This window comes from Sycon ciliatum, chromosome 10, assembly GCF_964019385.1.
Source record: "Sycon ciliatum chromosome 10, ocSycCili1.1, whole genome shotgun sequence".
Taxonomy (NCBI): domain Eukaryota; kingdom Metazoa; phylum Porifera; class Calcarea; order Leucosolenida; family Sycettidae; genus Sycon; species Sycon ciliatum.
The window spans coordinates 8,618,119-8,644,154 of record NC_088652.1 but is presented as its reverse complement, the minus strand read 5'-3'; the positions used below and the strand labels follow the sequence as shown (position 1 = coordinate 8,644,154).

Sequence of the window (26,036 nt, the reverse complement as noted above, 5' to 3'; positions counted from 1 at the left end):
CCCAGTGAACACCACTGCATAGCGGGATCTCCCAGTGAACACCACTGCATAGCGGGATCTCCCAGTGAACACCACTGCATAGCGGGATCTCCCAGTGACCACCACTGCATAGCGGGATCTCCCAGTGACCACCACTGCATAGCGGGATCTCCCAGTGACCTCCACTGCATAGCGGGATCTCCCAGTGACCACCACTGCATAGCGGGATCTCCCAGTGACCACCACTGCATAGCCGGATCTCCCAGTGACCACCACTGCATAGCCGGATCTCCCAGTGACCACCACTGCATAGCGGGATCTCCCAGTGACCACCACTGCATAGCGGGATGTCCCAGTGAACACCACTGCATAGCGGGATCTCCCAGTGAACACCACTGCATAGCGGGATCTCCCAGTGAACACCACTGCATAGCGGGATCTCCCAGTGAACACCACTGCATAGCGGGATCTCCCAGTGAACACCACTGCATAGCGGGATCTCCCAGTGACCACCACTGCATAGCGGGATCTCCCAGTGACCACCACTGCATAGCGGGATCTCCCAGTGAACACCACTGCATAGCGGGATCTCCCAGTGAACACCACTGCATAGCGGGATCTCCCAGTGAACACCACTGCAAAGCGGGATCTCCCAGTGAACACCCCTGCATAGCGGGATCTCCCAGTGACCACCACTGCATAGCGGGATCTCCCAGTGACCACCACTGCATAGCGGGATCTCCCAGTGACCACCACTGCATAGCGGGATCTCCCAGTGAACACCACTGCATAGCGGGATCTCCCAGTGAACACCACTGCATAGCGGGATCTCCCAGTGACCACCACTGCATAGCGGGATCTCCCAGTGACCACCACTGCATAGCGGGATCTCCCAGTGACCACCACTGCATAGCGGGATCTCCCAGTGACCACCACTTCATAGCGGGATCTCCCAGTGACCACCACTGCATAGCGGGATCTCCCAGCGACCACCACTGCATAGCGGGATCTCCCAGTGACCACCACTGCATAGCGGGATCTCCCATTGACCACCACTGCATAGAGGGATCTCCCAGTGACCACCACTGCATAGCGGGATCTCCCAGTGAACACCACTGCATAGCGGGATCTCCCAGTGAACACCACTGCATAGCGGTATCTCCCAGTGAACACCACTGCATAGCGGGATCTCCCAGTGAACACCACTGCATAGCGGTATCTCCCAGTGAACACCACTGCATAGCGGGATCTCCCAGTGAACACCACTGCATAGCGGGATCTCCCAGTGAACACCACTGCATAGCGGGATCTCCCAGTGACCACCACTGCATAGCGGGATCTCCCAGTGACCACCACTGCATAGCGGGATCTCCCAGTGACCTCCACTGCATAGCGGGATCTCCCAGTGACCACCACTGCATAGCGGGATCTCCCAGTGACCACCACTGCATATCCGGATCTCCCAGTGACCACCACTGCATAGCCGGATCTCCCAGTGACCACCACTGCATAGCGGGATCTCCCAGTGACCACCACTGCATGGCGGGATGTCCCAGTGAACACCACTGCATAGCGGGATCTCCCAGTGAACACCACTGCATAGCGGGATCTCCCAGTGAACACCACTGCATAGCGGGATCTCCCAGTGAACACCACTGCATAGCGGGATCTCCCAGTGAACACCACTGCATAGCGGGATCTCCCAGTGACCACCACTGCATAGCTAGCGGGATCTCCCAGTGACCACCACTGCATAGCGGGATCTCCCAGTGAACACCACTGCATAGCGGGATCTCCCAGTGAACACCACTGCATAGCGGGATCTCCCAGTGAACACCACTGCATAGCGGGATCTCCCAGTGAACACCACTGCATAGCGGGATCTCCCAGTGACCACCACTGCATAGCGGGATCTCCCAGTGACCACCACTGCATAGCGGGATCTCCCAGTGACCACCACTGCATAGCGGGATCTCCCAGTGAACACCACTGCATAGCGGGATCTCCCAGTGAACACCACTGCATAGCGGGATCTCCCAGTGACCACCACTGCATAGCGAATCTCCCAGTGACCACCACTGCATAGCGGGATCTCCCAGTGACCACCACTGCATAGCGGGATCTCCCAGTGACCACCACTTCATAGCGGGATCTCCCAGTGACCACCACTGCATAGCGGGATCTCCCAGCGACCACCACTGCATAGCGGGATCTCCCAGTGACCACCACTGCATAGCGGGATCTCCCAGTGACCACCACTGCATAGAGGGATCTCCCAGTGACCACCACTGCATAGCGGGATCTCCCAGTGAACACCACTGCATAGCGGGATCTCCCAGTGAACACCACTGCATAGCGGTATCTCCCAGTGAACACCACTGCATAGCGGGATCTCCCAGTGAACACCACTGCATAGCGGGATCTCAAAGTTACCACCACTACATAGCGGGATCTCTCAGTGACCACCACTGCATAGCGGGATCTCCCAGTGACCACCACTGCATAGCGGGATCTCCCAGTGACCACCACTCCAGAGCGGGATCTCCCAGTGAACACCACTGCATAGCGGGATCTCCCAGTGAACACCACTGCATAGCGGGATCTCCCAGTGAACACCACTGCATAGCGGGATCTCCCAGTGACCACCACTGCATAGCGGGATCTCCCAGTGACCACCACTGCATAGCGGGATCTCCCAGTGACCACCACTGCATAGCGGGATCTCCCAGTGACCGCCACTGCATAGAGGGATCTCCCAGTTACCACCACTGCATAGCGGGATCTCCCAGTGACCACCACTGCATAGCGGGATCTCCCAGTGACCACCACTGCATAGCGGGATCTCCCAGTGACCACCACTGCATAGCGGGATCTCCCAGTGACCACCACTGCATAGCGGGATCTCCCAGTGACCACCACTGCATAGCGGGATCTCCCAGTGACCACCACTGCATAGCGGGATCTCCCAGTGACCACCACTGCATAGCGGGATCTCCCAGTGACCACCACTGCATAGCGGGATCTCCCAGTGACCACCACTGCATAGCGGGATCTCCCAGTGACCACCACTGCATAGCGGGATCTCCCAGTGACCACCACTGCATATCGGGATCTCCCAGTGAACACCCCTGCATAGCGGGATCTCCCAGTGACCACCACTGCATAGCGGGATCTCCCAGTGACCACCACTGCATAGCGGGATCTCCCAGTGACCATCACTGCATAGCGGGATCTCCCAGTGACCACCACTGCATAGCGGGATCTCCCAGTGACCACCACTGCATACCGGGATCTCCCAGTGACCACCACTGCATAGCGGGATCTCCCAGTGACCACCACTGCATAGCGGGATCTCCCAGTGACCACCACTACATAGCGGGATCTCCCAGTTATCACCACTGCATAGCCGGATCTCCCAGTGACCACCACTGCATAGCGGGATCTCCCAGTTATCACCACTGCATAGCGGGATCTCCCAGTGACCACCACTGCATGGAGGGATTTGGAAATTCAATTACTTACTGTGAAGCAACAAACTTTCTCGGCGCGCAAATTTAGCGTTTTCATAATTTGGACTGATTCACGATGAGAAACTTTTGCTATTCTATCTCTTCAGTTGTACCTTGTACTGTCTACAATCAATGCACGGAGAGGTTTTATATTCGCGAATGTGTGGTGGTCGCGAAAATAGCGAAATTTAATCTGTAGCGAAAGTTTCTCACTTTACAGTAGTTCATGTCTAGCACAGTTCCCAGACCTGGCTCCGGGCTGTCTAGCACAGTTCCCAGACCTGGCTCCGGGCTGTCTAGCACAGTTCCCAGACCTGGCTCCGGGCTGTCTAGCACAGTTCCCAGACCTGGCTCCGGGCTGTCTAGCACAGTTCCCAGACCTGGCTCCGGGCTGTCTAGCACAGTTCCCAGACCTGGCTCCGGGCTGTCTAGCACAGTTCCCAGACCTGGCTCCGGGCTGACTACCACAGTTCCCAGACCTGGCTCCGGGCTGTCTAGCACAGTTTCCAGACCTGGCTCCGGGCTGTCTAGCACAGTTCCCAGACCTGGCTCCGGGCTGACCGTATATGACACATAGACACACACAGACAGACACAAGATCACCCACACCAACATACACCCCTCACCCCCCCCCCCACACACACACACACACCAACAAAATGATTCTATGGTCACCAAACTTGCCAGTAAAATTGGTATTCTGTTCCGAAATCGACACAATATTCCGCTGACTTGCCGAGAAACCTTTGTAAAGTGCCTAGTGTTGCCAGATTTTCTATATGCATCAAATTGTTTTTCTGCTCGCCTTTCCTTAACCCAGTTAGGTAGGCTTGAACGAATGCTAAAGCGAGCTTTGCGTTCAGTGTACGATACTGGTTTTTGTTGCCCATCAACCCCTTTATTTGCGAGACTTGGTCTAGATCGATTGGCATCCATGTATTGCAAGAAATTACTGTATCTGACGTGGCGCTGTTTGGAAGGCCGCTGTAGTGTCACATTAAGTCAAATGTTCGAGCGTTTAAATAATGGTCTTGCAACGCGCAGCCTTTTATCACGCACTCTTAAGTTGCCCATGCTCAGAACTGCCTTTGCCCGTCATGGCGCTTCCTTCCAATGTGCTAAGCTGTGGAATGATTTGCAGCCTCTAGCTCGCTGTGTGGATAACTCCGCCCGTTTTAAGAAACTGTTACCCCAATGCCTTGCTTTTTCACGCTAGTAATTATGCCTTTCAGCTATGCAAAATGCGAACATGATCACCTATCCAAAACCGGTAGTCTATTATATTAGTTATTCATATCTTTTTGCATCTTTCCCTCGAGTGGGTCTATTGTTATTAGGCAATTGTCTGTTATAGTCACCACTATAAATAAAAATCCAATCCAATCCAAACATACAGAAACACACAGATACAATTCACACACTCACATACACGCACACTCATACACACATGCAAGCACAGCCATACAATTACTTCCAGGGTTAAACTTGATGGAAACCAGCTAATCTCTTCCAAGCTTCAATCACAAACTATTCCTACACAAACATGTGAGAGGGAGACTGTCATTACACCGAAAGCTGTCGGTGCCTACAGGCTTAGAAATGCAATCTTTTTGGGAAAACACACACAACAAACAAACTCTCCGTAAATAACATACGGTGTGGATAATTAATAGTAACGAGTAATGTGGCGAAAATCATGCTTGCAATTCAAATTGAAATCAGAGACGCCAAAACAATCATCATGCCTGCCATTAATCACACGATCAGTGTCATCATTGCCAGGGTAAATGTAACCATGGTGATACAAATGGTAGGAAGAAGTAGTGAGCCGCTCCTGGGCATCCCGGGTGAATCACTGGTAACATTTGGGCCAATGACTTCAAGGTTGAGAAGAGGAGCATGGACAAGAAAAAGAAAGAAACACAGGTATGTATGTCAGGTACTACTAGAGGACAATGTGTATAATCAAGAGAAGATAAACAAAAGTGTGCAACTCCGGGATGGGTTGGCCCGCGGTGGAATTATTTGTTGACGTAATCTTTTCTACGATGCACGCGTCGCGAGTCTAATGGAAAGTTTAGCCTCGTGGACTTCGCCAGGCTGTACATTACAAGGCCGGTGCCCAGCACGAGCTCTCACACTGGTCTGCTGCAAAATGCGCATTTTTCTGAAAAAAAGGTGACGTCAACCAAAAATTCCGCCGCGGGCGGGGTATCTGCAGATTGTGCAAAAAAGATCCGGAGTTGCACACTCTTGTTTTTCTAACCTTGGTATAATGTACAACGTTATTATATACCTACTCAATCTGTGGACAGCTACCTGTTTCGATCTCATTTGATATCGTAGGCAGCGAAAATGGAAATCGAGTGGTGAGTTGTAACATGGACAAATGTGCGCACAAGTTATGAGATCCAGTCCACCAACCGAACCATATTTTGAACAGTCAGACTTGCACAATCTAGCACCAAACTGACCATGAGCATTGAAACATCCCACGGCAAGGAAGTGGGAATGTGCAAGTTTCAGTGTAAAAAAATACCTTTAGTCAGTCGATGGCTCTTGAAGCATGAGGTCTCCTACTCATCGGGCCGGGGAAGTTCTGGGTAACTTTTCGTGTATCTTATGGCTTGTTTGTATGGGTATGTTGGGTTCTCACTGGGTTTCCGGTGGGGGCAGTGCTTTCCGGAGGTAAGAACCAACAAAAGCGGGGGCCAGATTTTAGTTTTTACTGTTTTCTGATGATTGCTTGGGGGTGAAACTCGAAGATAACACACAGTAATCATTTCCTTCCTTTTGTGGGTAGGTCTGTCTGTACAGCCTGGAGCCTTTCTGTTTCAGAGGTCCAATAGAGTGAATCATCCAATGCTGCGAAGGCACTTCATGAGGGGGATAAACAACTAGACAGAGGAACAGTTGGGGCGACATACATACCGCTTGACCAACACACATTGTCAGTGAGTAGCATACCTGTAGCACTATCGCGATGTAAGCGGGGATGCCTAATTGACTTATGTTATTTTGGTGCTGCAATTGGCTCAAGTGTGTTTAAAGAAGAATATGTCAAGTCGAAGGTAGAAAACTGGGTGCAAGAGGTAGAGCGATTGGCGGTGATTGCGCGGACACAGCCTCAAGCGGCATATACTACCTTTACGTCGGGATAACGGGGAAAATGGAACTTCTTTTTGCGAGCAATGAGTGCGCCGGAGCATTTGCTGGAGCCGCTTTAGAATGCCATGCGCCACAATTTTATCACGGAGCTAACCTGCCGTGCGTCCCCAGGAACGTTTTACGTAGCGTATTTGCGCTTCCTTGCCGCCTCGGTAGATTGCGCCTCATCAATCCAAAAACCACCCTTGAGTGCACATACCTTGAGTGCACAGACCTTGAGTGCACAGACCTTGAGTGCACAGACCTTGAGTGCACAGACCTTGAGTGCACAGACCTTGAGTGCACAGACCTTGAGTGCACAGACCTTGAGTGCACAGACCTTGAGTGCACAGACCTTGAGTGCACAGACCTTGAGTGCACAGACCTTGAGTGCACAGACCTTGAGTGCACAGACCTTGAGTGCACAGACCTTGAGTGCACAGACCTTGAGTGCACAGACCTTGAGTGCACAGACCTTGAGTGCACAGACCTTGAGTGCACAGACCTTGAGTGCACAGACCTTGAGTGCACAGACCTTGAGTGCACAGACCTTGAGTGCACAGACCTTGAGTGCACAGACCTTGAGTGCACAGACCTTGAGTGCACAGACCTTGAGTGCACAGACCTTGAGTGCACAGACCTTGAGTGCACAGACCTTGAGTGCACAGACCTTGAGTGCACAGACCTTGAGTGCACAGACTTTGAGTGCACAGACCTTGAGGGCACAGACCTTGAGTGCACAGACCTTGAGTGCACAGACCTTGAGTGCACAGACCTTGAGTGCACAGACCTTGAGTGCACAGACCTTGAGTGCACAGACCTTGAGTGCACAGACCTTGAGTGCACAGACCTTGAGTGCACAGACCTTGAGTGCACAGACCTTGAGTGCACAGACCTTGAGTGAGACCTTGAGTGCACAGACCTTGAGTGCACAGACCTTGAGTGCTCAGACCTTGAGTGCACAGTTTGCTTCTTCTACCCGCATCAATGAGTCGCTCAGCAACAGGATTTTGACTGGAGAGAGGATCCTCGTAAGTGCCTTGACTTTAGTCAGTAAGGCTAAGGCTGATTTGAGAGAGGCGACACGTCGGGCACAACTTGCTCGGATGGAGGTGGCGATGAGCAATTCCTCCGAGGCCCCGCGCAACAGTATTGATGTTCTGTGTGAGAAGGGATCATCGAGCTGGCTAACGTGTCACCGATTGAGGAAGTATGGCTTTAATCTCAACAAACAGGAGTTTTGGGATGGTTCGTACCTCCGTTATTTGGGGACACCTGCAAAGCTTCAATCCCATTGCTCTTGTGTCCATGAAGTCAATGTGACGCACTCCGTTGCATGTCCCCATTGACGTTTAATGTCGATAATACATCACGCTATCCCGGACACAACTGCCCAGTTGTTGGATCAGGTGTGCTCAAATATCTCCATTGAACCTGTGTTGCAGCCGCTGACTTGCGAGCAGTTGAGATATCGATTTGAGCGAATCCTTCTTGATGTTCGGATGTTCAACCACCCACATGCTTCCTCAAATCGATCTGCACCACGTGCTACTGTGTACCAACGCCACGAGAAGGAGAAAAGACGACATTATGAGGAATGCGTCAGGAACGTGGAGCTGGTATCTTTTGTTCCAGTGGTGATATTGGCAAGTGGTGGGGTGGGGAAGGCAGCATCGGAATTGTACGCAAGAATGGCCGCTCTTCTGGCAGCAAAAAAGCCCGAGCAGTATTGCCACGTCATTGACTATGTTCGATGTAAGTTGCCTTTCTTGCTATTTCTGTCTTGTACTATGTGTCTCCGAGGCTGCAGGAAGCTGTTCGGACATCCCGTGGTTCTGGAGGCTGGTGCTTTGTCTGCTGCACTAGCTGTGTTGGTGGCCCAAGTTAATGGATATCAATAAAACGTTTTTTGAGCAAGTTTACGTAGTTATGCTGTTGCCTCTTGTGTGTTCCGTGTGCGGCTGGTTGGGTAATTTTCTTTTGGCTTTTTCTTTTTTTCATTTGCTTCGAGTTCTTTTCACTTTAAATTTGTTTTGGGTTTTAGTTGCATTTCTATTATTGATCAAGATGGTATTTTGCCAGTACAAGAGGCTTGAGCATGGAGAAAAACGACGAAAAAAACAATTGCAACGATAACACATTCTCCTTCTGTAAACCAAGTTCTGGAACTAGTTTACGAATATACAGTTGATCCCACACAGCAAGATGTAACTTAGACCTTCAACGAGTTAGAATCGAAAAGATATCATCACTATACAACTTACGACAACTAGTCAGTCTGCTCGAAAAATGATGCTTGATGGACGATGTCCGATCATCTAGTTCCGCAACCTTCGACGCCTGCCGTTGTTCTCTTACGTTGGACTTGTTTGCTTTGTTACTCCTGTCGACACCGCTAACATCCGTTGAATTCACGATGGTTTTCGTTTGGCTTATTGGTCTTCCTCGTTTCCTCCTTTTGATCGTTGTCGTCACTTCCAGAAGATACGTATTCAAATTTTGAAAATGCGACAAGTGTTTCCTGTTGTGTTCAACGTGTTTGTCTACAACTTGGAGCTTTTGTTTGGCAATGTTTTTAACACCTTTATTACTACCCTCATGATGGGCCAGGGGCGACAATTTGTAATGTTAATTTAAATTTAAATTTTAGTTGCAGTGAAGAGACCGTTTTTGCAGTTGAGAACTGTAGTTTGCTTAATGTGTAAGTGGCTGCGTTGTAGTTTGTGGACAATTAGAAAAGTTATGAAAAATATCAATTGTGCACTCATAATCATGTAGAAAGGAAAAGGACATATGGAAACGAGTTCAGAGTAACTCTCCACCGCTGTAACTAGATACTATATACAGTCAGAAAGTGCAACAACTAGGCACAAAACTGAACAGAGTACTGAGACATTCGACGTCCTGACACCTAGCTTCAACACATCTCCGTAGTTGTTGTTGCACTTTCTGACTGTATACAGTATCTAGTTACAGTGGTGGAGAGTTACTCTTAACTCGTTTCCATATGTCCTTTTCCTTTCTACTTTTATTATTGGCTCAATACCCGAGTTTCATAATCATGTATAAACAATTAAAATGAAATAATTCCAGAACGTTTTCGTGTGACCATCATCAGTGGAACATCGTCACATAGCAAGAATCACTAAAACAACCAGTTATATAGCTAGAGTAACATGAAAAGAAGCGTGAGAATGCAGCACAGCTAGCGGTTATGCATAACGCGTGTAGTGTGAACCTTTGCAGTGTATCTGAGAATGGTAGCAGTAGATGAATGTGGCAGCTGTGAGTGCGTGTGAACAAAAACTGGTGAGTGCGTATTATTTAAAAAGTGTGAGTGCTACAACATTTTCTTTTTGCTTGCATAGAACAGGGTCATGTGTGCGAATATATACAGCTTCCAACACCTGCAACTGCTTAAAGAAACGCGCGCGACAAATAACACTAAACCAGGAATCGTCAAACAACTTACGACAATCCAGACTGGACACCAAATGCTTGTAGATGGCAGACTTGCTCTTGTCGATGTCGAACTCCTCCTCGTCCATATCACTCTCATCCTCCACTTCCTGTTCCTGCTCACCCTTGCTTTCCCCCTGACCATCCTGTTCATCCCCATCATCATCCTCCATCTCCATCTCCTCATGCCATCGCTTCTTTCTCTTTGACGTGTTCACTGCTGCGCCCGTACTTTCACCTGCCACTACTGGTTCCGCCTTCTCCATTTTCTCAGTCGTGTCTCCGCTAGTCTCTGGCTTCTCCTCAGATTCGTTTTTCCTCCATTTTCATTTCGTTCTCCTGGTGATCTTTCCGTTACCGCCGTCGGGTTTGTTAACGAACGATCGTCCGGTGGTCTCCCATGCCGTGTTGTTGTCGTCAAGAGTGACACCAGATTCGTGTGTTGCGCTACTGTTGAGTCCGGTGTTGTATCCGTTTCTGGTTGTGTTGTAATACTGACAGGCGTAGTAGTAGGCAACAGGTGTTTTCTCGGCCTCCCACGCTTTGGCCTGCCTGCCCTGGCCGCTTTTGACAACAAGGACAATGGGACGTGTTGTTTGATACGCACTCACCAGTTTTTGTTCACACGCACTCACAGCTGCCACATTCATCTACTGCTACCATTCTCAGGTACACTGCAAAGGTTCACACTACACGCGTTATGCATAACCGCTAGCTGTGCTGCATTCTCACGCTTCTTTTCATGTTACTCTAGCTATATAACTGGTTGTTTTAGTGACTCTTACTATGTGACGATGTTCCACTGATGATGGTCACACGAAAACGTTCTGGAATTGTTTCATTTTAATTGTTTATACATGATTATGAGTGCACAATTGATATTTTTCATTGCTATTTTACGACTGTTGTCTCCTCGTCGGTTATTAGAAAAGTTAGTCATTTTTTCACCTATATTGAAGTGTTGACTTTTTTCTTCATGTATTGTTTGTAAACTCCTGTTTTTCCAAATTTTCAACATTTCCTGTACTATCCTGAAGAGAAAGGAAAGAAAACGTTTGATAGACGGAAGTGTCTACTTGATTCTGTGGATTTGCGTCTCTGCATGCAAAGGTATAGATTACCAGCCTATTTTCCCCGCCTACAAACTACCATCCCTCTTTACTTTTAAAATACTATTGGCTCAACATCAGACTTTTAATAAATAAATAAAAATAAATTCGACGGGGTTCGCGTACCGGGCAGGTCAAAAACAAGGAGTCGTACAACTCCCTGGTCAAGAACCACCTTTCCGCTTCTGTGGAACGCACCACTCCATGATCAGGCGTCAGATGCGGCTCCTAAACATTGGGGGAGGATAGATCAGATCCACCAACCAGAGGCCAAAGGCCTCGATCCAATTTGCCACATCCATGTTCCAATAATAATAAGTTTCAATAAGATGCTGTGGTGACATGGACGAGCGGCTCTGAGCAGGTTTGTTGCCCATCTCAACAACCAACACCCCTTCATAACATTCACCATCACACACTCCGACAACGACACCAGGAGCATCGACTTCCTGGATTTGACGTGGAGTGTCAGTCCCGAGTGTACGTTGGAGTGGGAACTGTTTTTCAAGCGTTCACACAGTGGAGTTCACCTGTCATTCCTGTCATCTGTCCCTTTGTCAACAAAACGTGCAGTCGCAGTTAATCAGTGTCGCCGGGCAATCTCCAACGGTTCAACGGAGGCGGGAAGAGGAGCTGGAATCCAGAAAATCACGGCGTTACTGGAAGCCAAGGACTATCCAGATCGAAAAATTCAGCGGGCAGTTAAAACAGCAAAGAAACCGAATCGAGGCAAGATGAATCCGTGGAAGAAGCCGAATCAATTAATTCTCAAGCTCCCATTCATCAATGATGCACTGGCCGCTCGGGTTTCTCGCCGTGTTCCTCAGTATAGTCCAGATGTTCGTCTCGTTTTCACGTCTGGTCCGTCATTGAAGCGTAGACTTGTCCGCTCGTCGTTTGGTACACGTATGTGTCCGCGTGATGTGCAGTGTGCGAAGGTGAAGCGTGGTCCTGGCAGGCCAATGGTGTGCAGAGCATGCGACGCGGATGTCAAGAGCAGTGAATGTCTGACGAAAAATGTAGTTTATTGTATGTCATGTACATTGTGCAAGGACCTCTACGTCGGGGAAACCGAGCGTCCAGTCAGGGAAAGATTCAAGGAACATTATCGAGAGGCAAGGGTGAGGGCAGTGAAGACTCCTGGGGGGGGGGGGGGGGGGCATTACAAGTCTGACCACCGAGAATTTCCAACATCATCGCCTAACTTCAAGCCTTTCCACCACGCCAAGATTCTCGGAAGGGAGTCTTTGCTGTCTTCCCGCAAGTACATGAAAGCAACCGACATCAGAAGCAGAAAGCAAGCAATCAACTGTGACAGTGGATGGAGACTATCGGCATAAATTCATCGAGACAACAGGACCTTTCATGGTTACTGTGGGCAAAACCATCTCATCGAATGGATGCAATTACCACCCGTGAGGCTCACACTCACGCACACCCCCCCCCCCCCCCCCCCACACACACACACGCACGCACACACACACACACACACACACGCACACACACACACACACACACACATGCGTACACACTCAAACACATACATACACACACTATCTTTCTCTGCCTCTGTCTCTCTCTCGTTCTCTCTCTTTCTGGCCTCGTCACCTTCACATCTAATTGGCGATCGCACCAGTTGAGACATGCACTTCACGCTGACCAATCATCACCTGACTTGAGATCTTGCAAGTTGAGACATCTGTTTTTAGGCTATTACCTGGCGTGCGATATTGTGGGTAGGTTCTGTTTTTGTTTCTGAATATGTGACATTATCTACAATGTTAGTCACAATTCTTAGCACTAGTTATGATGCTCCTGGTATATTGCCACGTTATTGTTATTAGGGAGGTTTCGCTCTACGGAATTACGTATGAAAATAACGTATGAACTGCACGGAATTTTCATACGTAAAAATCAGGGCTGTTGGGTTTCGCTCTACGTGATTTCTCCACGACTGCTAAACATGCGTTGTTGCTTTGGAGACGCGTTGGCTGCATGCGCCCACCGTATGCACCATGAACCGAAACCGCGTTTTCCATGATATTATGCACGCGGTGTACGGTGTGTGTACCTTGTGTTTCGCGCGGCTTGAATGTTGCCATGGACAAATGCGGAAAATGCGAAAAAAATATTTCAAAAAGTCCTACGGAGGACCCAACGTAGGAAAGAGCTTTCCTACGGAAATCTGTAGAGAGATTTACGTATGAAAGTTGCCCTCGCTCCCCGGCGCGTACGACATATGGATTTTCATACGTAATTACATAGAGCGAAACCTCCCTAATACCTTTTTCTCTAGTTATACTGTTGTTTTGTTCACGGGAGTCACATATCCCTGAAGATGCCCTCCTGGGCGAAAATTTGGAAAGGAATTTGAAGTTTGGTTTGGAGAGATTTGGAGAGATTTTAATCATAATCATGTATAAACAATTAAAATGAAACAATTCCAGAACGTTTTCGTGTGACCATCATCAGTGGAACATCGTCACATAGTAAGAATCACTAAAACAACCAGTTATATAGCTAGAGTAACATGAAAAGAAGCGGGAGAATGCAGCACAGCTAGCGGCTATGCATAACGCGTGTAGTGTGAACCTTTGCAGTGTATCTGAGAATGGTAGCAGTAGATGAATGTGGCAGCTGTGAGTGCGTGTGAACAAAAACTGCAGTAATCCAGAAAGTATTTCACGGCGTACCGGATGGACAGATGGAAGGCGGAGTGTCGAATTTCATGGCATTGTCTTGGGTCGGTTGGAGTCGACGGCTGGTATTCTCGATGAGAGGACATTCACGCAAACGTAACTACAAAGACCACAATCATCCACCAACAAATGGACGAGTTGATGTACAATGCTCTGTGCAACTTATGAAGCACCGCTGTCGAACCGAGTGTAAGGGCATACGTATCATCTACGATGAAGAGTCGGCCAACTGACCCGCCCCTGTTGCGTCTCTGCTGCCTTCCTTCCACTCACTTGACACAGCATTATACCGCTGTCGAAGGGAACGCTATCATTCTGACTTGTGGACGACCCATTGGGTACGCTACCCCCGCTGTGGAAATCGGGGGTTTCTCGAAAGGTTTCAGTGTTCCTGTCAATGGCGTAACCGCTGGCTCTGGAGCAGTAGGAGAGAATTTCCAGTGTAAAGTTCAGCTAATCTATCCACTTGCTCTCCTTGCCCAATCACAGCTTTGCCGTTGTCTACAATCGTAAATCTCGCGCGCACTTTGGTTTCAGCTTTTTTATCGCTGAAAACATCATTGGTTCCTTCTGGAGCGACTCCACTTCTCCGATGCGGCTCTCAAGATGATATAACGCCAGCTGTCAAACCAAGATTTCCTTCGATGCATCTCAGCTCATTTCTTCTATTCATATTTGATGTGCTATTAAGATTCATACGCAGCTTCCTCTGCAACTCTGGGAGTTTGTCAACCTCATCTGTAGCGTAGGGTAGCTTGCTTCTGCTCGGTGCGTATCCGAGCATGTTGCCCTGAGTCTTGCGCTTGCTTCTGCCACATTGAAGAGTTGACGTGACACTTCTCCCATTTTCGCTCGGTATAATTTCTGCATTTTCTTGTCATTGACATTTTCTTGTCATTGACCAGTCTCATAGTACCGGTGTGTAGTTCTTGCAAATTGAGGACGTAGCTGGCTGTTTTATCAACGCTTGTAACTTGACTATTTTCAAGATGATCATTTGAGGCGTTATGGGGTGATGGCCCTCGTCTTCTGGGATGCTGGCGTGGATAAGTGGTACAGCTCCAGGAACCCGCAGCTTCCTACATTGTGCAATCCAGCTGTGGAATTCCCTGCCGCCAGCTTTTCTAGACTCCGCCCCAACTCGCAAAAATCTTCAAAAGTTTAAGTGCAACGTCAACGAATACCTCCGCCAACAGGATTGGCGATGGTCCACGGAAATTCTGCCTGTCGACCCACCTACATTCTAGTGCCCCGTCAACGACTCCCATTGCTATGAATGCGCTGCACACTAGTACTAGCTGTTGCTTGCCCTTGCTTTCTTTTTATTTTTGCTGACCCTTACAGCTCTATCTTTTGTTTTTGGTGCGTGTTTCTGGCCGTGATCCCGAGACCTCAGGTCGGCAGAGCCATCAATGCCCCACCATCACTGCTGCACCTCGGTGCAGCCCCTTCTCAGTAGTTGTCACGTTTGTCCTTGTCTCAGTACCATTGTCTTTCTGTATTATTTATGAGTTGGGTATGTGAACATAGTATAAAAAAAAACTCTTCTAAGGTGAGGCAATGTTCTCTCGGGTTAGTGTTGTTCGAAGCTTGTTAGTGTATGCTGTGATGTGACTCGCTTGAAGTACGCCCATCACACTCTCTCTCTCTTCCTCTCTCTCTCTTTCGCGCTCTCTCTCTCGCTCTCTCTCTCTCTCTCTCTCTCTCTCTCTCTCTCTCTCTCTCTCTCTCTCTTTCTCTGTCCATCTGTGTGTGTGTGTGTGTGTGTCTGTGTGTCTGTCTGTCTGTCTGCCGGTCTGTCTGTTTGTCTGTCTGTCTGTCTGTCTCTCTTTCTCTCTCTTTCTCTCTCTCTCTGTCTCTCTCTGAAAAGACACGTGGGAGAAACCATCAGAGAAACTCCTGAACAAGATACCGAATACTCAAGATGATTCCTCATCGGGGTATATCGTTGAGTGTGATCTGGAATATCCACACGAACTTCACGAGGAGCACAACGATTATCCAGTTGCTCCGTCAATGAGAACATGCTATCTCCATACCAGCAGGAGCTTGTTGATAAACTCAATTCTTCCGGATTAGATGCTCTCAAACTTGTACCAAACTTGAGCGACAAGACAAAGTACGTTCTCCATTATTGAAACTTGAAACTCTACACTCAGTTTGGAGTACGTTGTGTCGAAATCCATCGTGCTCTGATATTTACTCAAAAGCCGTGGATGAGAAACTACATCGAGAAGAACACTGATCTCCGGAAGAAGGCAAAGGATGATTTCTCTAAGAACTTCTATAAACTGATGAACAATGCTGTGTTTGGGAAAACTATGGAGAACGTTTGGAGGAGAGTCAACATAAAATTGCTGAGAAGTCATGAGAAGAAAAAATCAAACAGCTTGTTGCTAAACCGACGTACAGCCGCCATGTAATCTTCAATGATGACCTGGTCGGGGTACAAAGCAACAGGACAAAGGTCATCCTCAACAAGCCCATATACGGTGGGATGTCGATTTTGGATCTCTCAAAGACACTCATGTATGACTTTACTACAATCACCTGAAAGCGTTGTATGGCTCTGATGTGGCTCAGGAACCGATCCCACATCAGTCCTCGAAGTGAGTCAAGATCGGGCAGGTGAAAAAGCTCAAGTTGGCTCACTTCCGATTTCCGTCTGATTTCTCGGAGGGAGCAAGTTGGCTCACTTTTCTGGAATTGGGTTGAGCCGACATGGGATCAGTGGTTGGAGTGGTAAAATTAGTACTTGTAGTTGTAAAATTAGTACTTGGGGTTGTAAAATTAGTACTTGGGGTGTCTATCCTCTAATACAGTAGTATAGGGGGAGGGGGACTTGGGAGGTTGGCCCGAAGGGCCGATCGAGAAAGTCGATTTTGCCTCACCTTGAGGTGAGCCACAACCCCCTCCCCATCCTACTTTTGCTTAGTCGGTTTAGACTCCAAAGGGAACTTACCTGCAAACTTAGTGCAAAATCGTAGTGATCGACGTGTTCACATACTTTGGTATTCTCAGAGAATGGTCTTGGTCCGAGGAAGCTGAGAAGCTCCCTTCCTCCTGTATTTCCAATCGAACTGGCGCACTTTCACCGAAACTGGGTGACTGTGCCCTACTAGATGGGGATTTGTATGGAAAATGTCACTAAAAGCACCGCTTCATTCTTATAAAAGCACGCATGACCGGGATTGGTCGATATCCTGTAGTCTTTTGGACACTGATTCGACTGGTTTTGGTCCGAAAATGCCGCAATGCAGCGTTCGGCCCTTGTTCCCAATCGAACACGGGTGAGTAAGCGGCCAAGTGCTTATGCGTACACCACTCATCTCGTCACCGTCCCTGCAGGCTACAACGCTCACACCAAGGTTCAACTCAAAGGAACAAGGGTTCAACGGCGCTTTTAGTGACTTTTGCATACAAATCCCCATCTGATAGAGCGCAGTCACCCAGTTTCGGTGGAAGTGAGCGAGTTCGATTGGGAATCAAGGAGAAAGGGAGTGTCTCAGCTTCCTCGGACCAAGACCATGCGACTCAGCGCTCCAACAACTACAAGGTGAATTTCAGGGTATACTTCCCTTTTCAGTAGAAAAGGTACTTGCAAAGAAGGAGGATACTCAGTAAGTGAGAAAATCTCGAGAAGGGAATCTATACTTGTGGAAATGGGACGTGGCGGGTAAGCACACTATGCGTTTCAGATTATCCTTATGGCGGCAGGCAGGGAGGCATTTTCATAGTGCGTGCCACATCGTACAGAGAGCTTCATCTTTGCTTTGAAATCGTGATTTCTCTACACTTCACGTAAATGAGAAACTCATTATTAGCTGAGACCTACTTGTATATAGAAGCATTCTAAGAATAATCCCACTGGAGGATTTCGATTGTGAGATCAAGCGTGCCCTTTTATCATCACTAAACATTTGACCGACTCCTTTTGCGCTAGCTTTACCCTGCAGTGTGGCAGGAATGTGTCTATGTAGCATGTCCTCATCGCGCGACTAATGAGGTTTAAAACCACTACCCAAGTCTAAACTTTGTGGTAGGAGAGACGTGGGACCAACACAATTCGACTTAGGTCCTAAGTCTAGGGACCCTGATAAATCTGTTCATTTCTCAACGGGTTGTTCTAACAGTAGGTACTTACTTTGGCATGTATAGAGTGGTGTTCTAACAGTAGATACTTACTTTGGCATGTATAGAGTGGTGTTCTAACAGTAGGTTCTTACTTTGGCATGTATAGAGTGGTGTTCTAACAGTAGATACTTACTTTGGCATGTATAGAGGGGTGTTTTAACAGTAGGTACTTACTTTGGCATGTATAGAGTGGTGTTCTAACAGTAGATACTTACTTTGGCATGTATAGAGGGGTGTTCTAACAGTAGGTACTTACTTTGGCATGTATAGTTCCATAAAGCACCCATACATCTATAGCCAGTGTTGCAAGTAAACTCTCCTTTTGGGGCATTGTCACAGCTTTGGGAACAAAATGTTGAATTGAGACCTGCAAGAACGAAAACAAGCTAAATCGTTGGATAATGAACTGCAAGTATTGGACGTCGGCCCAACAGAGATATGGCTAGCATAGACGGCTGCTGCGGCAGCCGCTGCGGCCCATCATCAACATGCATCATCCTCCACACTTCTCAAATAACGCCATGAATAGGAGATGCAAGACATGCATCACAATAAACTACCGTATTTTCCGGGGTATAAGCCGCACTTTTTTTCGCTAAAAATCGGACCAAAATCGCCCCTGCGGCTTACACACCGAATATGCTTGCGCGAATGAATGCTTAGCATGCATCAGTATGCATGCTGACGTCATGTGACTGACATGTCATTCGACTCAGCTTCGCGCCTGTGTTGCTATCCCGGCACTTTTACTAGTTTTAGTGCGCGGGCTACACCATACGGTACGCGTATACGGGGACTCTATTTTTCATAATTATTATTCTGATCTAACATGGTATTTAGCTCCATAACCATAATAGATTTGTAGAAAGGCCATTTGTCAATGAGTGTGAAAAATCTTGGTTTGTGGGTGCGGCTTGTACTCCGAATACCAACTTTTAGTCAATATTTTGCTTCAAAAAGGGGGGTGCGGCTTATACCACGGTGCGGCTTATACCCCGGAAAATACGGTACCCGCTTATGACACTGCTTAGTCATGATCTCCGCTTGCTCGCCAACAGCTCCGCTAAGCTCATCATCAATATATACCCAACAGGTGACGATTCCGAATGCAGAGCATTTATGGGTCAGCTTTGAGTATTTATACAATGTATAAAAACCAGCATTTGCCAAATGGAAGGAAAAATGAGGGACGAACTGGAACGAGACACTTATACGCATGGAACTACAGAATAGGCGAAACAGAAAATATCAAAACAGTCGTAACAAAAAAGAACGGTCAACAATTTACTTCAACAAATAAAACTCGAAAAAACTGCTGAGTACTGCACTGTAATACTAAAGAGTTTTTGGATTCTAAATTTCGGAATTATTTCCGGAATGTGGTGGCAGGAGTCGAACAAGTAGTCGAACTTCCGGAAGTGTTTTGGCGAAAGTCCATGGTTCTCCAAAATACATTCTCGGCTCTTTCCGGTTGGGAGCGCATATTTGAACATGTGTGTGTTTTTGTTTTCTGCTGCTCTCGCTGATCATATCTGAAAATTTCCCACGTGTGTAGTTTTGGTTTTTGCTGGTTATTGTTGCTCCCGCTGATCTCCCCATGTTGACTACACCTTCTCACACTCCATATTCCTCTGCCATGGAGCCTACTGACAGTACAAGACAGTAGTTCGCCAACCTTGCCTTCAGCTGTTGGATCACTCAGCCCACTGTCAGTTCGTCCTCGTCTTCGAACCGCACCCAAATTCGTTTTTTTTTTTTTTTTTTACTATGTTCACATTCCCAACTCATAAATAATACAGAAGACAATGGAACGGAGACAAGGACAAACGTGACAACTACTGAGAAGGGGCTGCACCGAGATGCAGCAGTGATGGTGGGGCATTGATGGCTCTGCCGACCTGAGGTCTCGGCATCACGGCCAGAAACACGCACCAAAAACAAAAGATAGAGCTGTAAGGGTCACCAAAAATAAAAATAAAGCAAGGGCAGCTAGTACTACTGTGCAGCGCATTCGTAGCAATGGGAGTCGTTGACGGGGCACTAGAATGTAGGTGGGTCGACAGGCAGAATGTCCGTGGACCATCGCCAATCCTGTCGGCGGAGGTATTCGTTGACGTTGCACTTAAACTTTTGAAGATTTTTGCGAGTTGGGGCGGAGTCTAGAAAAGCTGGCGGCAGGGAATTCCACAGCTGGATTGCACAATGTGGGAAGCTGCGGAGAATGGTGTCTGGTGGTTGACGCGGTAGCGGATTTCGTAGCTGGTAACTGTGGCCGGCAGCCATGCGGAGATCGTTTCGAGTGCGAGTGGCGTCACGGGGCTCAAGCCTTGGTGGGAGGACTGCTAGCAATTGAGTCGGACCGGTGATGAAATGCAGTTTGTAAGTGTATGTTAATGCAGCAACGTATCGCCGTAGGCTGAGGCTCTGGAGCTCCGTCCCGGGACCAATGATGCGCAATGAACGGCGTTGGATGCTATCTAGGCGTGATAGATGGGAGGGGGCAGCTCCCATCCAGACGAGCATACTCCAAAACGGGCCGTACAAACCCCTTGTACACCGTGATCTTATACAGTCAGCCAATGCGACAAAATGGCACAAAACTGAAAAGGAGTACTGAAACATTCGGCTAACTGGCACCTAGCTCCAACACTTCTAGAAACGCGCAAACCAACAACCTTCCAACCTGGAAGGCTCAGGTTCGGAAAGGTCCAAGAGGGGAAGGAAAGCGCAACGGGGAAGAGCACGAGCTACGCATCCTGGCAGCAAAGAATGCAGAAAGTTACTGAATGATGACGAAACTAGTGAGACTATTGGATAGACCGGCCTTACTACACCTCGACGACGCAAAGCAACAGACCACCCAACTTGGGAGGCTCAAATTGATTTAATAAACATATAAGGGGAAGCTAAGCAAAGACGAATTGTGACAAACCGAAACGCCAACATCCTACTGAACTCCACTATCATGTATGATGGACTAGTTATGTACAATAACAAGTAGTTCCACACGACGTCCGTTTTGCCGTATAGGTCATGATGGCTCATCAGGTGTGCAAAGTTGAACTGAGATGGTGAGCCAATTTAGTTATGATGAATAAAGTCAGTGTTGAGCCATTTTGTCGCACTCGCTGCCTGTATAAGATCTGGTTACGTTGGTGGACAGTTGTCATAACTTGTAACATTGTTCCTTTCTCTTTCTTCATCAAGAATAATAAACGCCGGCTTTGAGTATCAAAGCCAAGTTAGCCCACGCGGGCACATGCGCAGTGATTGTTTCATGATGCATACCATTAATTATTATTCTGTGCCGAGTATGATCTGTAATTTGCATTTTTGCACCGCTGCTACTGTTGCCTTTATGCTCGCTGCAGTAGCTAGTTGAATGCAGTTTGGTTTGTCTTTCCTTTGGACAAGAAGTGCTTTCCGTGTCAGGCTGGTAATTTCTCTCACTTTCTGTTCAGTGGTCCGTCCGTGTTCGGATTATCTTGTTACAATGCCTCCACGGCGAGACCAGTCGGCTTTCTCTGCTGCGCAGACCGCCGAGCTCCAGGCTCTTATCACGTCGTCCCTTTCCGCGGTGCTGCCTCAACTAGCTGTTGCCCGCGTTGGCGTTGCGGACCCGGCTCCCGTCTCTGCTACTCCGCCCGTTCTGGCAGAGCCAGAGCCAGCTGTCTCCTTGTTGGATTCATCGGCAGTAGGCGTTCAGGAGGAGCCCGTTCCCACCTTACCTGCTAGTTTCGCTCCTGCGGTTCGCCGCCCTCCAGTTTCTCAATCTGCCCCTGGCGTGTCGGGCGCAACAGCGTCGTTGTCTCCACCAGCACCAGCCACGAGCTCCGTCACCTCGTCTAGTCTCACCGCGCCTGGGGCTTCGACTTCGGCTCGTCCTCACCTGCCAAAGTCTGGTAAGCCCTCTCGTTCTGTCGATGTTTATAGCCATGTGGCATTGGCTCAGATCGCGAAAGTGTTGCGTGGGGACTTTATAGATTTGAGCTGTTTGTTGCCCCTGGTCATTGCGTCGACCCCCACAGCTGAGCCTCATCCTAAACGGATTCGCGTGTCCGAAGAGGACGGCGATTTAGTTATGACGGCGTCCTCATCGTCACGGCTCAGGATCGCCTCGCTCCAGTCCTGGCTGGAGGCTTGGACGATTTATTGTTGTATCGTTGCCAATCAGCAACCGTCGAAGTCCTCCGAGCTGCTGGGTTACCAGCTCATTGTTCTCCAGTCGGCTAAGAAATTCCGGTGGGCTGCGGTGGCCGATTACGACACCCAGTTCCGCCAGAGAGCCTCTCGGTGTTCGGAGGTCCTCTGGAACAAGACCGACATGGACTTGTATGCTCATTGTTTTACGGGCCAGTCCCTACCTATTTGCTCTGCTTGCCACAGGCCCGGTCACCTCGCTGCCTCCTGCTTGTCTAGCCCACGTGGCCGGCAGCCACAGTCGGCTGCTAGGCCTTGTGATGCGTTCAACCGCGGACGGTGTAATTTTCGCTCCTGCCGATTTCGTCATGTGTGCTCCTCTTGTGGCGCGGGAGACCATCCACGCAGCCAATGTACTGCCTCCAGCAAGTCCACGTAGCGTGCCTTCGGCTTCTCCCTTGTCTGAGCATCGCCCGTGTACTCCTGTCCATGTCGCCTCCCTGGCAGATGAGCTCCAGTCCCATCCTGACATCGTGGCAACACTCCTCAATCAATGGCCTGCGTCATGGCTTCCAGATTGGTTGTACTGGTTCCCGCTCTTCCCTCGTTACTCTAACCTTGATTCCTCCTATGACAATCCTGATATTGTGAGTGAGTACTTGGCCAAAGAATGTGCTCGTGGCCATTCCGCTGGTCCGTTCTTCCGGTCTCCCTGTGTTCCATTTCGTTCCGCTGGTATTGGTGTTGTCCCCAAGAAGTCAGGTGGCCGACGGCTTATTGTGCATTTGTCTGCTCCTGCGGGCCACAGCATTAATGACTGGATTCCAGGTGACCGCTTCCGCCTTATGCATATAACCGTGGACGACATCGTTCGGCATGTGATTCGTCAGGGAAAGGGTTCTCTAATGTTTAAACTGGATATCCAGCACGCGTTTCGCAATATTCCGGTCAACCCTGATGATTAGCCCCTGCTGGGCATGGTGTGGCATGGTGTGGCATGGTGTGGCATGGAGTGGCATGGTGTGGCAGGGTGTGGCATGCTGTGGCAGGGTGTGGCATTGTGTGGCATGGTGTGGCAGGGTGTGGCAGGGTGTGGCATGGTGTGGCATGGTGTGGCAGGGTGTGGCATGGTGTGGCATGGTGTGGCAGGGTGTGGCATGGTGTGGCATGGTGTGGCAGGGTGTGGCAGGGTGTGGCATGGTGTGGCATGGCGTGGCATGGTGTGGCAGGGTATGGCAGGGTGTGGCATGGTGTGGCAAGGTGTGGCATGGTGTGGCATTGTGTGGCAGGGTGTGGCAGGGTGTGGCATGGTGTGGCATGGTGTGGCAGGGTGTGGCAGGGTGTGGCAGGGTGTGGCAGGGTGTGGCATGGTGTGGCAGGGTCGTTATTACGTTGATAAGGTCCTCCCATTTGGGATGTGCTCCTCACCGCCGCTTTGTTCAATGTTCTCGATGATGCTGTGTGCTGGATCCTGCGGCACAATTATTCTATTCTTTCCATGGAACATTATCTTGATGACTCAGGGTCAGGGTCCATTTTGTCCATGGCAACAGGGGTTTTCCCTACAGTACGTAAACCGTGCATGTTGCAGCACACTTTAGGGGTATGCATGGGGGGATCAACACTTTTGCACCAACCTGTATATCCAAAACAAAAGCCAGCAATAAACAAAGTCAACTTTAAGATCTCTATTACTGCTTTCAAGAGTACATAACCCCTCAGAGTGTGCAACTCCACTATGGGTGCTGTCCCGACAGAATTTGACGTCATTTTGATGATGCAATGCGCACTGTACACGGATTATCAGACGAATCCGGAACCTGTGGTTGACCGAAGCCAATCGATCCTGTACAAATTATTGCAAAGAAAAACGTGTGATGCGTTGACACCCGTACACATGTTGTAAATCACTGCTGCAAGGAGCATTGCGTCATAAATAAGACGTCAACTTGAAATTCTGTCGGGACAACAGGGTATGTGGGAGTTGCACACTCTGGGGGGTTATGTACTCTTGATGCTTTGAATCCCCATGTGACAACAGAACACTTACTCTTTATATATTCTACAGAGTCTGCTTGAAAACTGGTTATATTTGGTCGTCCTTGAGGAAACGCTCTGCAAAGTTGATGATCCACAGGTAGGTTGTTGTTTTGGATAAACCTGAACACGACATCAAAGTACATGACAGTTTGAGTTAGTGACACCCTGCTAATTCATTATGAAAACTCTATGAACCCTACATGCAACCTGTATGTACCCTGCAATGGGGAAGTGGCTGACGTTGTAGAAAGACTCACATGCCTGGGGAAACAATTCTTCATCTCCGACAAAACAACTGCAGAGCTGTGACGTCTTTTGACCCAGGCAAGACAGAAAGTGGGCAGGCTTGAACCCATTTGGGAATGATAAAATAATGAGTAAGACAAAAACATTCGTCGAGGAGATAACAATTTAGCTATCGCATCAAGAAGGACGAGCTGGAGTGGCGTCGGATTATTTTTCACTGTCCAGTAATGGAGCTAACGCTATAACAATCAGACGAGAACAGGGTAGCACTAGACTGAAAAAGAGTCCTGATACATTCCACATTCCACGGCAAAGCAGTGAGCTTGAGCACTGCTGGATAGCGCTAAACAACGGCCTTCCAACTTGGGAGATTCATGGATATTATTGATAATTCTAGAGGTGGCGCTTACCTTCTCCTCTTTGGAATTATGACTAATATGTATGAACCTAGGTATATCAGTGTGTGTGTGTTTAGTTGTTATGATACGGCATTCCACTGATGAAAATCACAAGAACACGTTATGGAACTTAACTTTCTTCATTTTTTCCCGGTGTTATGAGTGTGCAATTGATCTTATTTATTGCAATTTTATGATTATTGTCTCTTCATCGATTGTTTAAACCGGAAAGAGATTGTTCTTAATCGGGCGTATGAGCATGTCCAGGTAAATCGGAAAACGGGTTGAGATATACTCCCCGTGTTATACTTTAACCAAAATGATATGGAATTGAGATTCCCGCGGGTCACGTGATTGTCGCCTTGGGGTTGACCAATGACAGATTAAACAGCGCAGGGTGGAAAGCGCGGTCCGGCCTGCTCAAAGGTGATGGAACTGGTTCCACTACCCGTCGTCAAGTGACGACGAGCAGTGACAAGGGGCAGGAACAGATTCCACTGCCCGTCGTCAAGTGACGATGGTCAGGAACGGATTCCACTGCCCATTGTCACTTGTTGACGGGCAGTAGCCACTGAACTGATTCTCTACTTCATTGTCTTTCATTGGTTACTTGCCATATGTTTCATAAAATACAAGGCACTATATTGCGCCGAAACATTGACTAAGTGGAAAACCAACAAGATCAAAAAAAGATCTTACTACCGTACTGGCAATGTATGTTGCCGCAGTGAGGCCATGAAGCGTTACATTGGCACATGTTTGCCGCACGCAGGGCGTTACATGCAAAGTCGCACAGGAGCCGTTACACAGGTTTCTATATTGCCGCAGTCCTTTTTTTGCTATTGCCGCATCACTTTTTTGCTATTGCCGCATCATTTTTTGCTTTTGCCGCATCATTTTTTCTTTTCATCCACATTGAAGGCACAGAAATTCAGTTGTTATCCAACTGTTACAAACCCGACGGCAAAGGGCGACAATGATATCAATAGAAGACTGTATATTTTAACTATCAGAGTGATCTGTTCACAAAAAGATCATCAAAAGGAAAGTGACATAGGGGAAGAGCACTTCCTCCAAAAACTACTTTTCACCACGCGGTACACGTGCTTTCACAGTTTTCAGCCTTTTTTTGCAGTGCAAACTGCAATGAAAAGATCGCCGCACCCCGCCGGACGC

The 26,036-nt window shown here is 48.5% G+C and overlaps 1 long non-coding RNA gene across 1 annotated transcript in view; it reads right to left on the bottom strand.

Moving 5' to 3' along the window:
* Window positions 1-4,967: 4,967 nt before the first annotated feature.
* The window catches only part of LOC135826551 (uncharacterized), a 45,282-nt gene continuing 24,213 nt past the window's right edge, over window positions 4,968-26,036 (bottom strand). Inside the window, exons 2-4 of the long non-coding RNA XR_010555320.1 lie at window positions 24,227-24,336; window positions 18,293-18,403; window positions 4,968-5,365 (exon numbers count right to left, since the gene is read on the bottom strand). This is a non-coding gene — a long non-coding RNA (uncharacterized LOC135826551). The remainder of the gene's footprint in view (window positions 5,366-18,292; window positions 18,404-24,226; window positions 24,337-26,036) is intronic.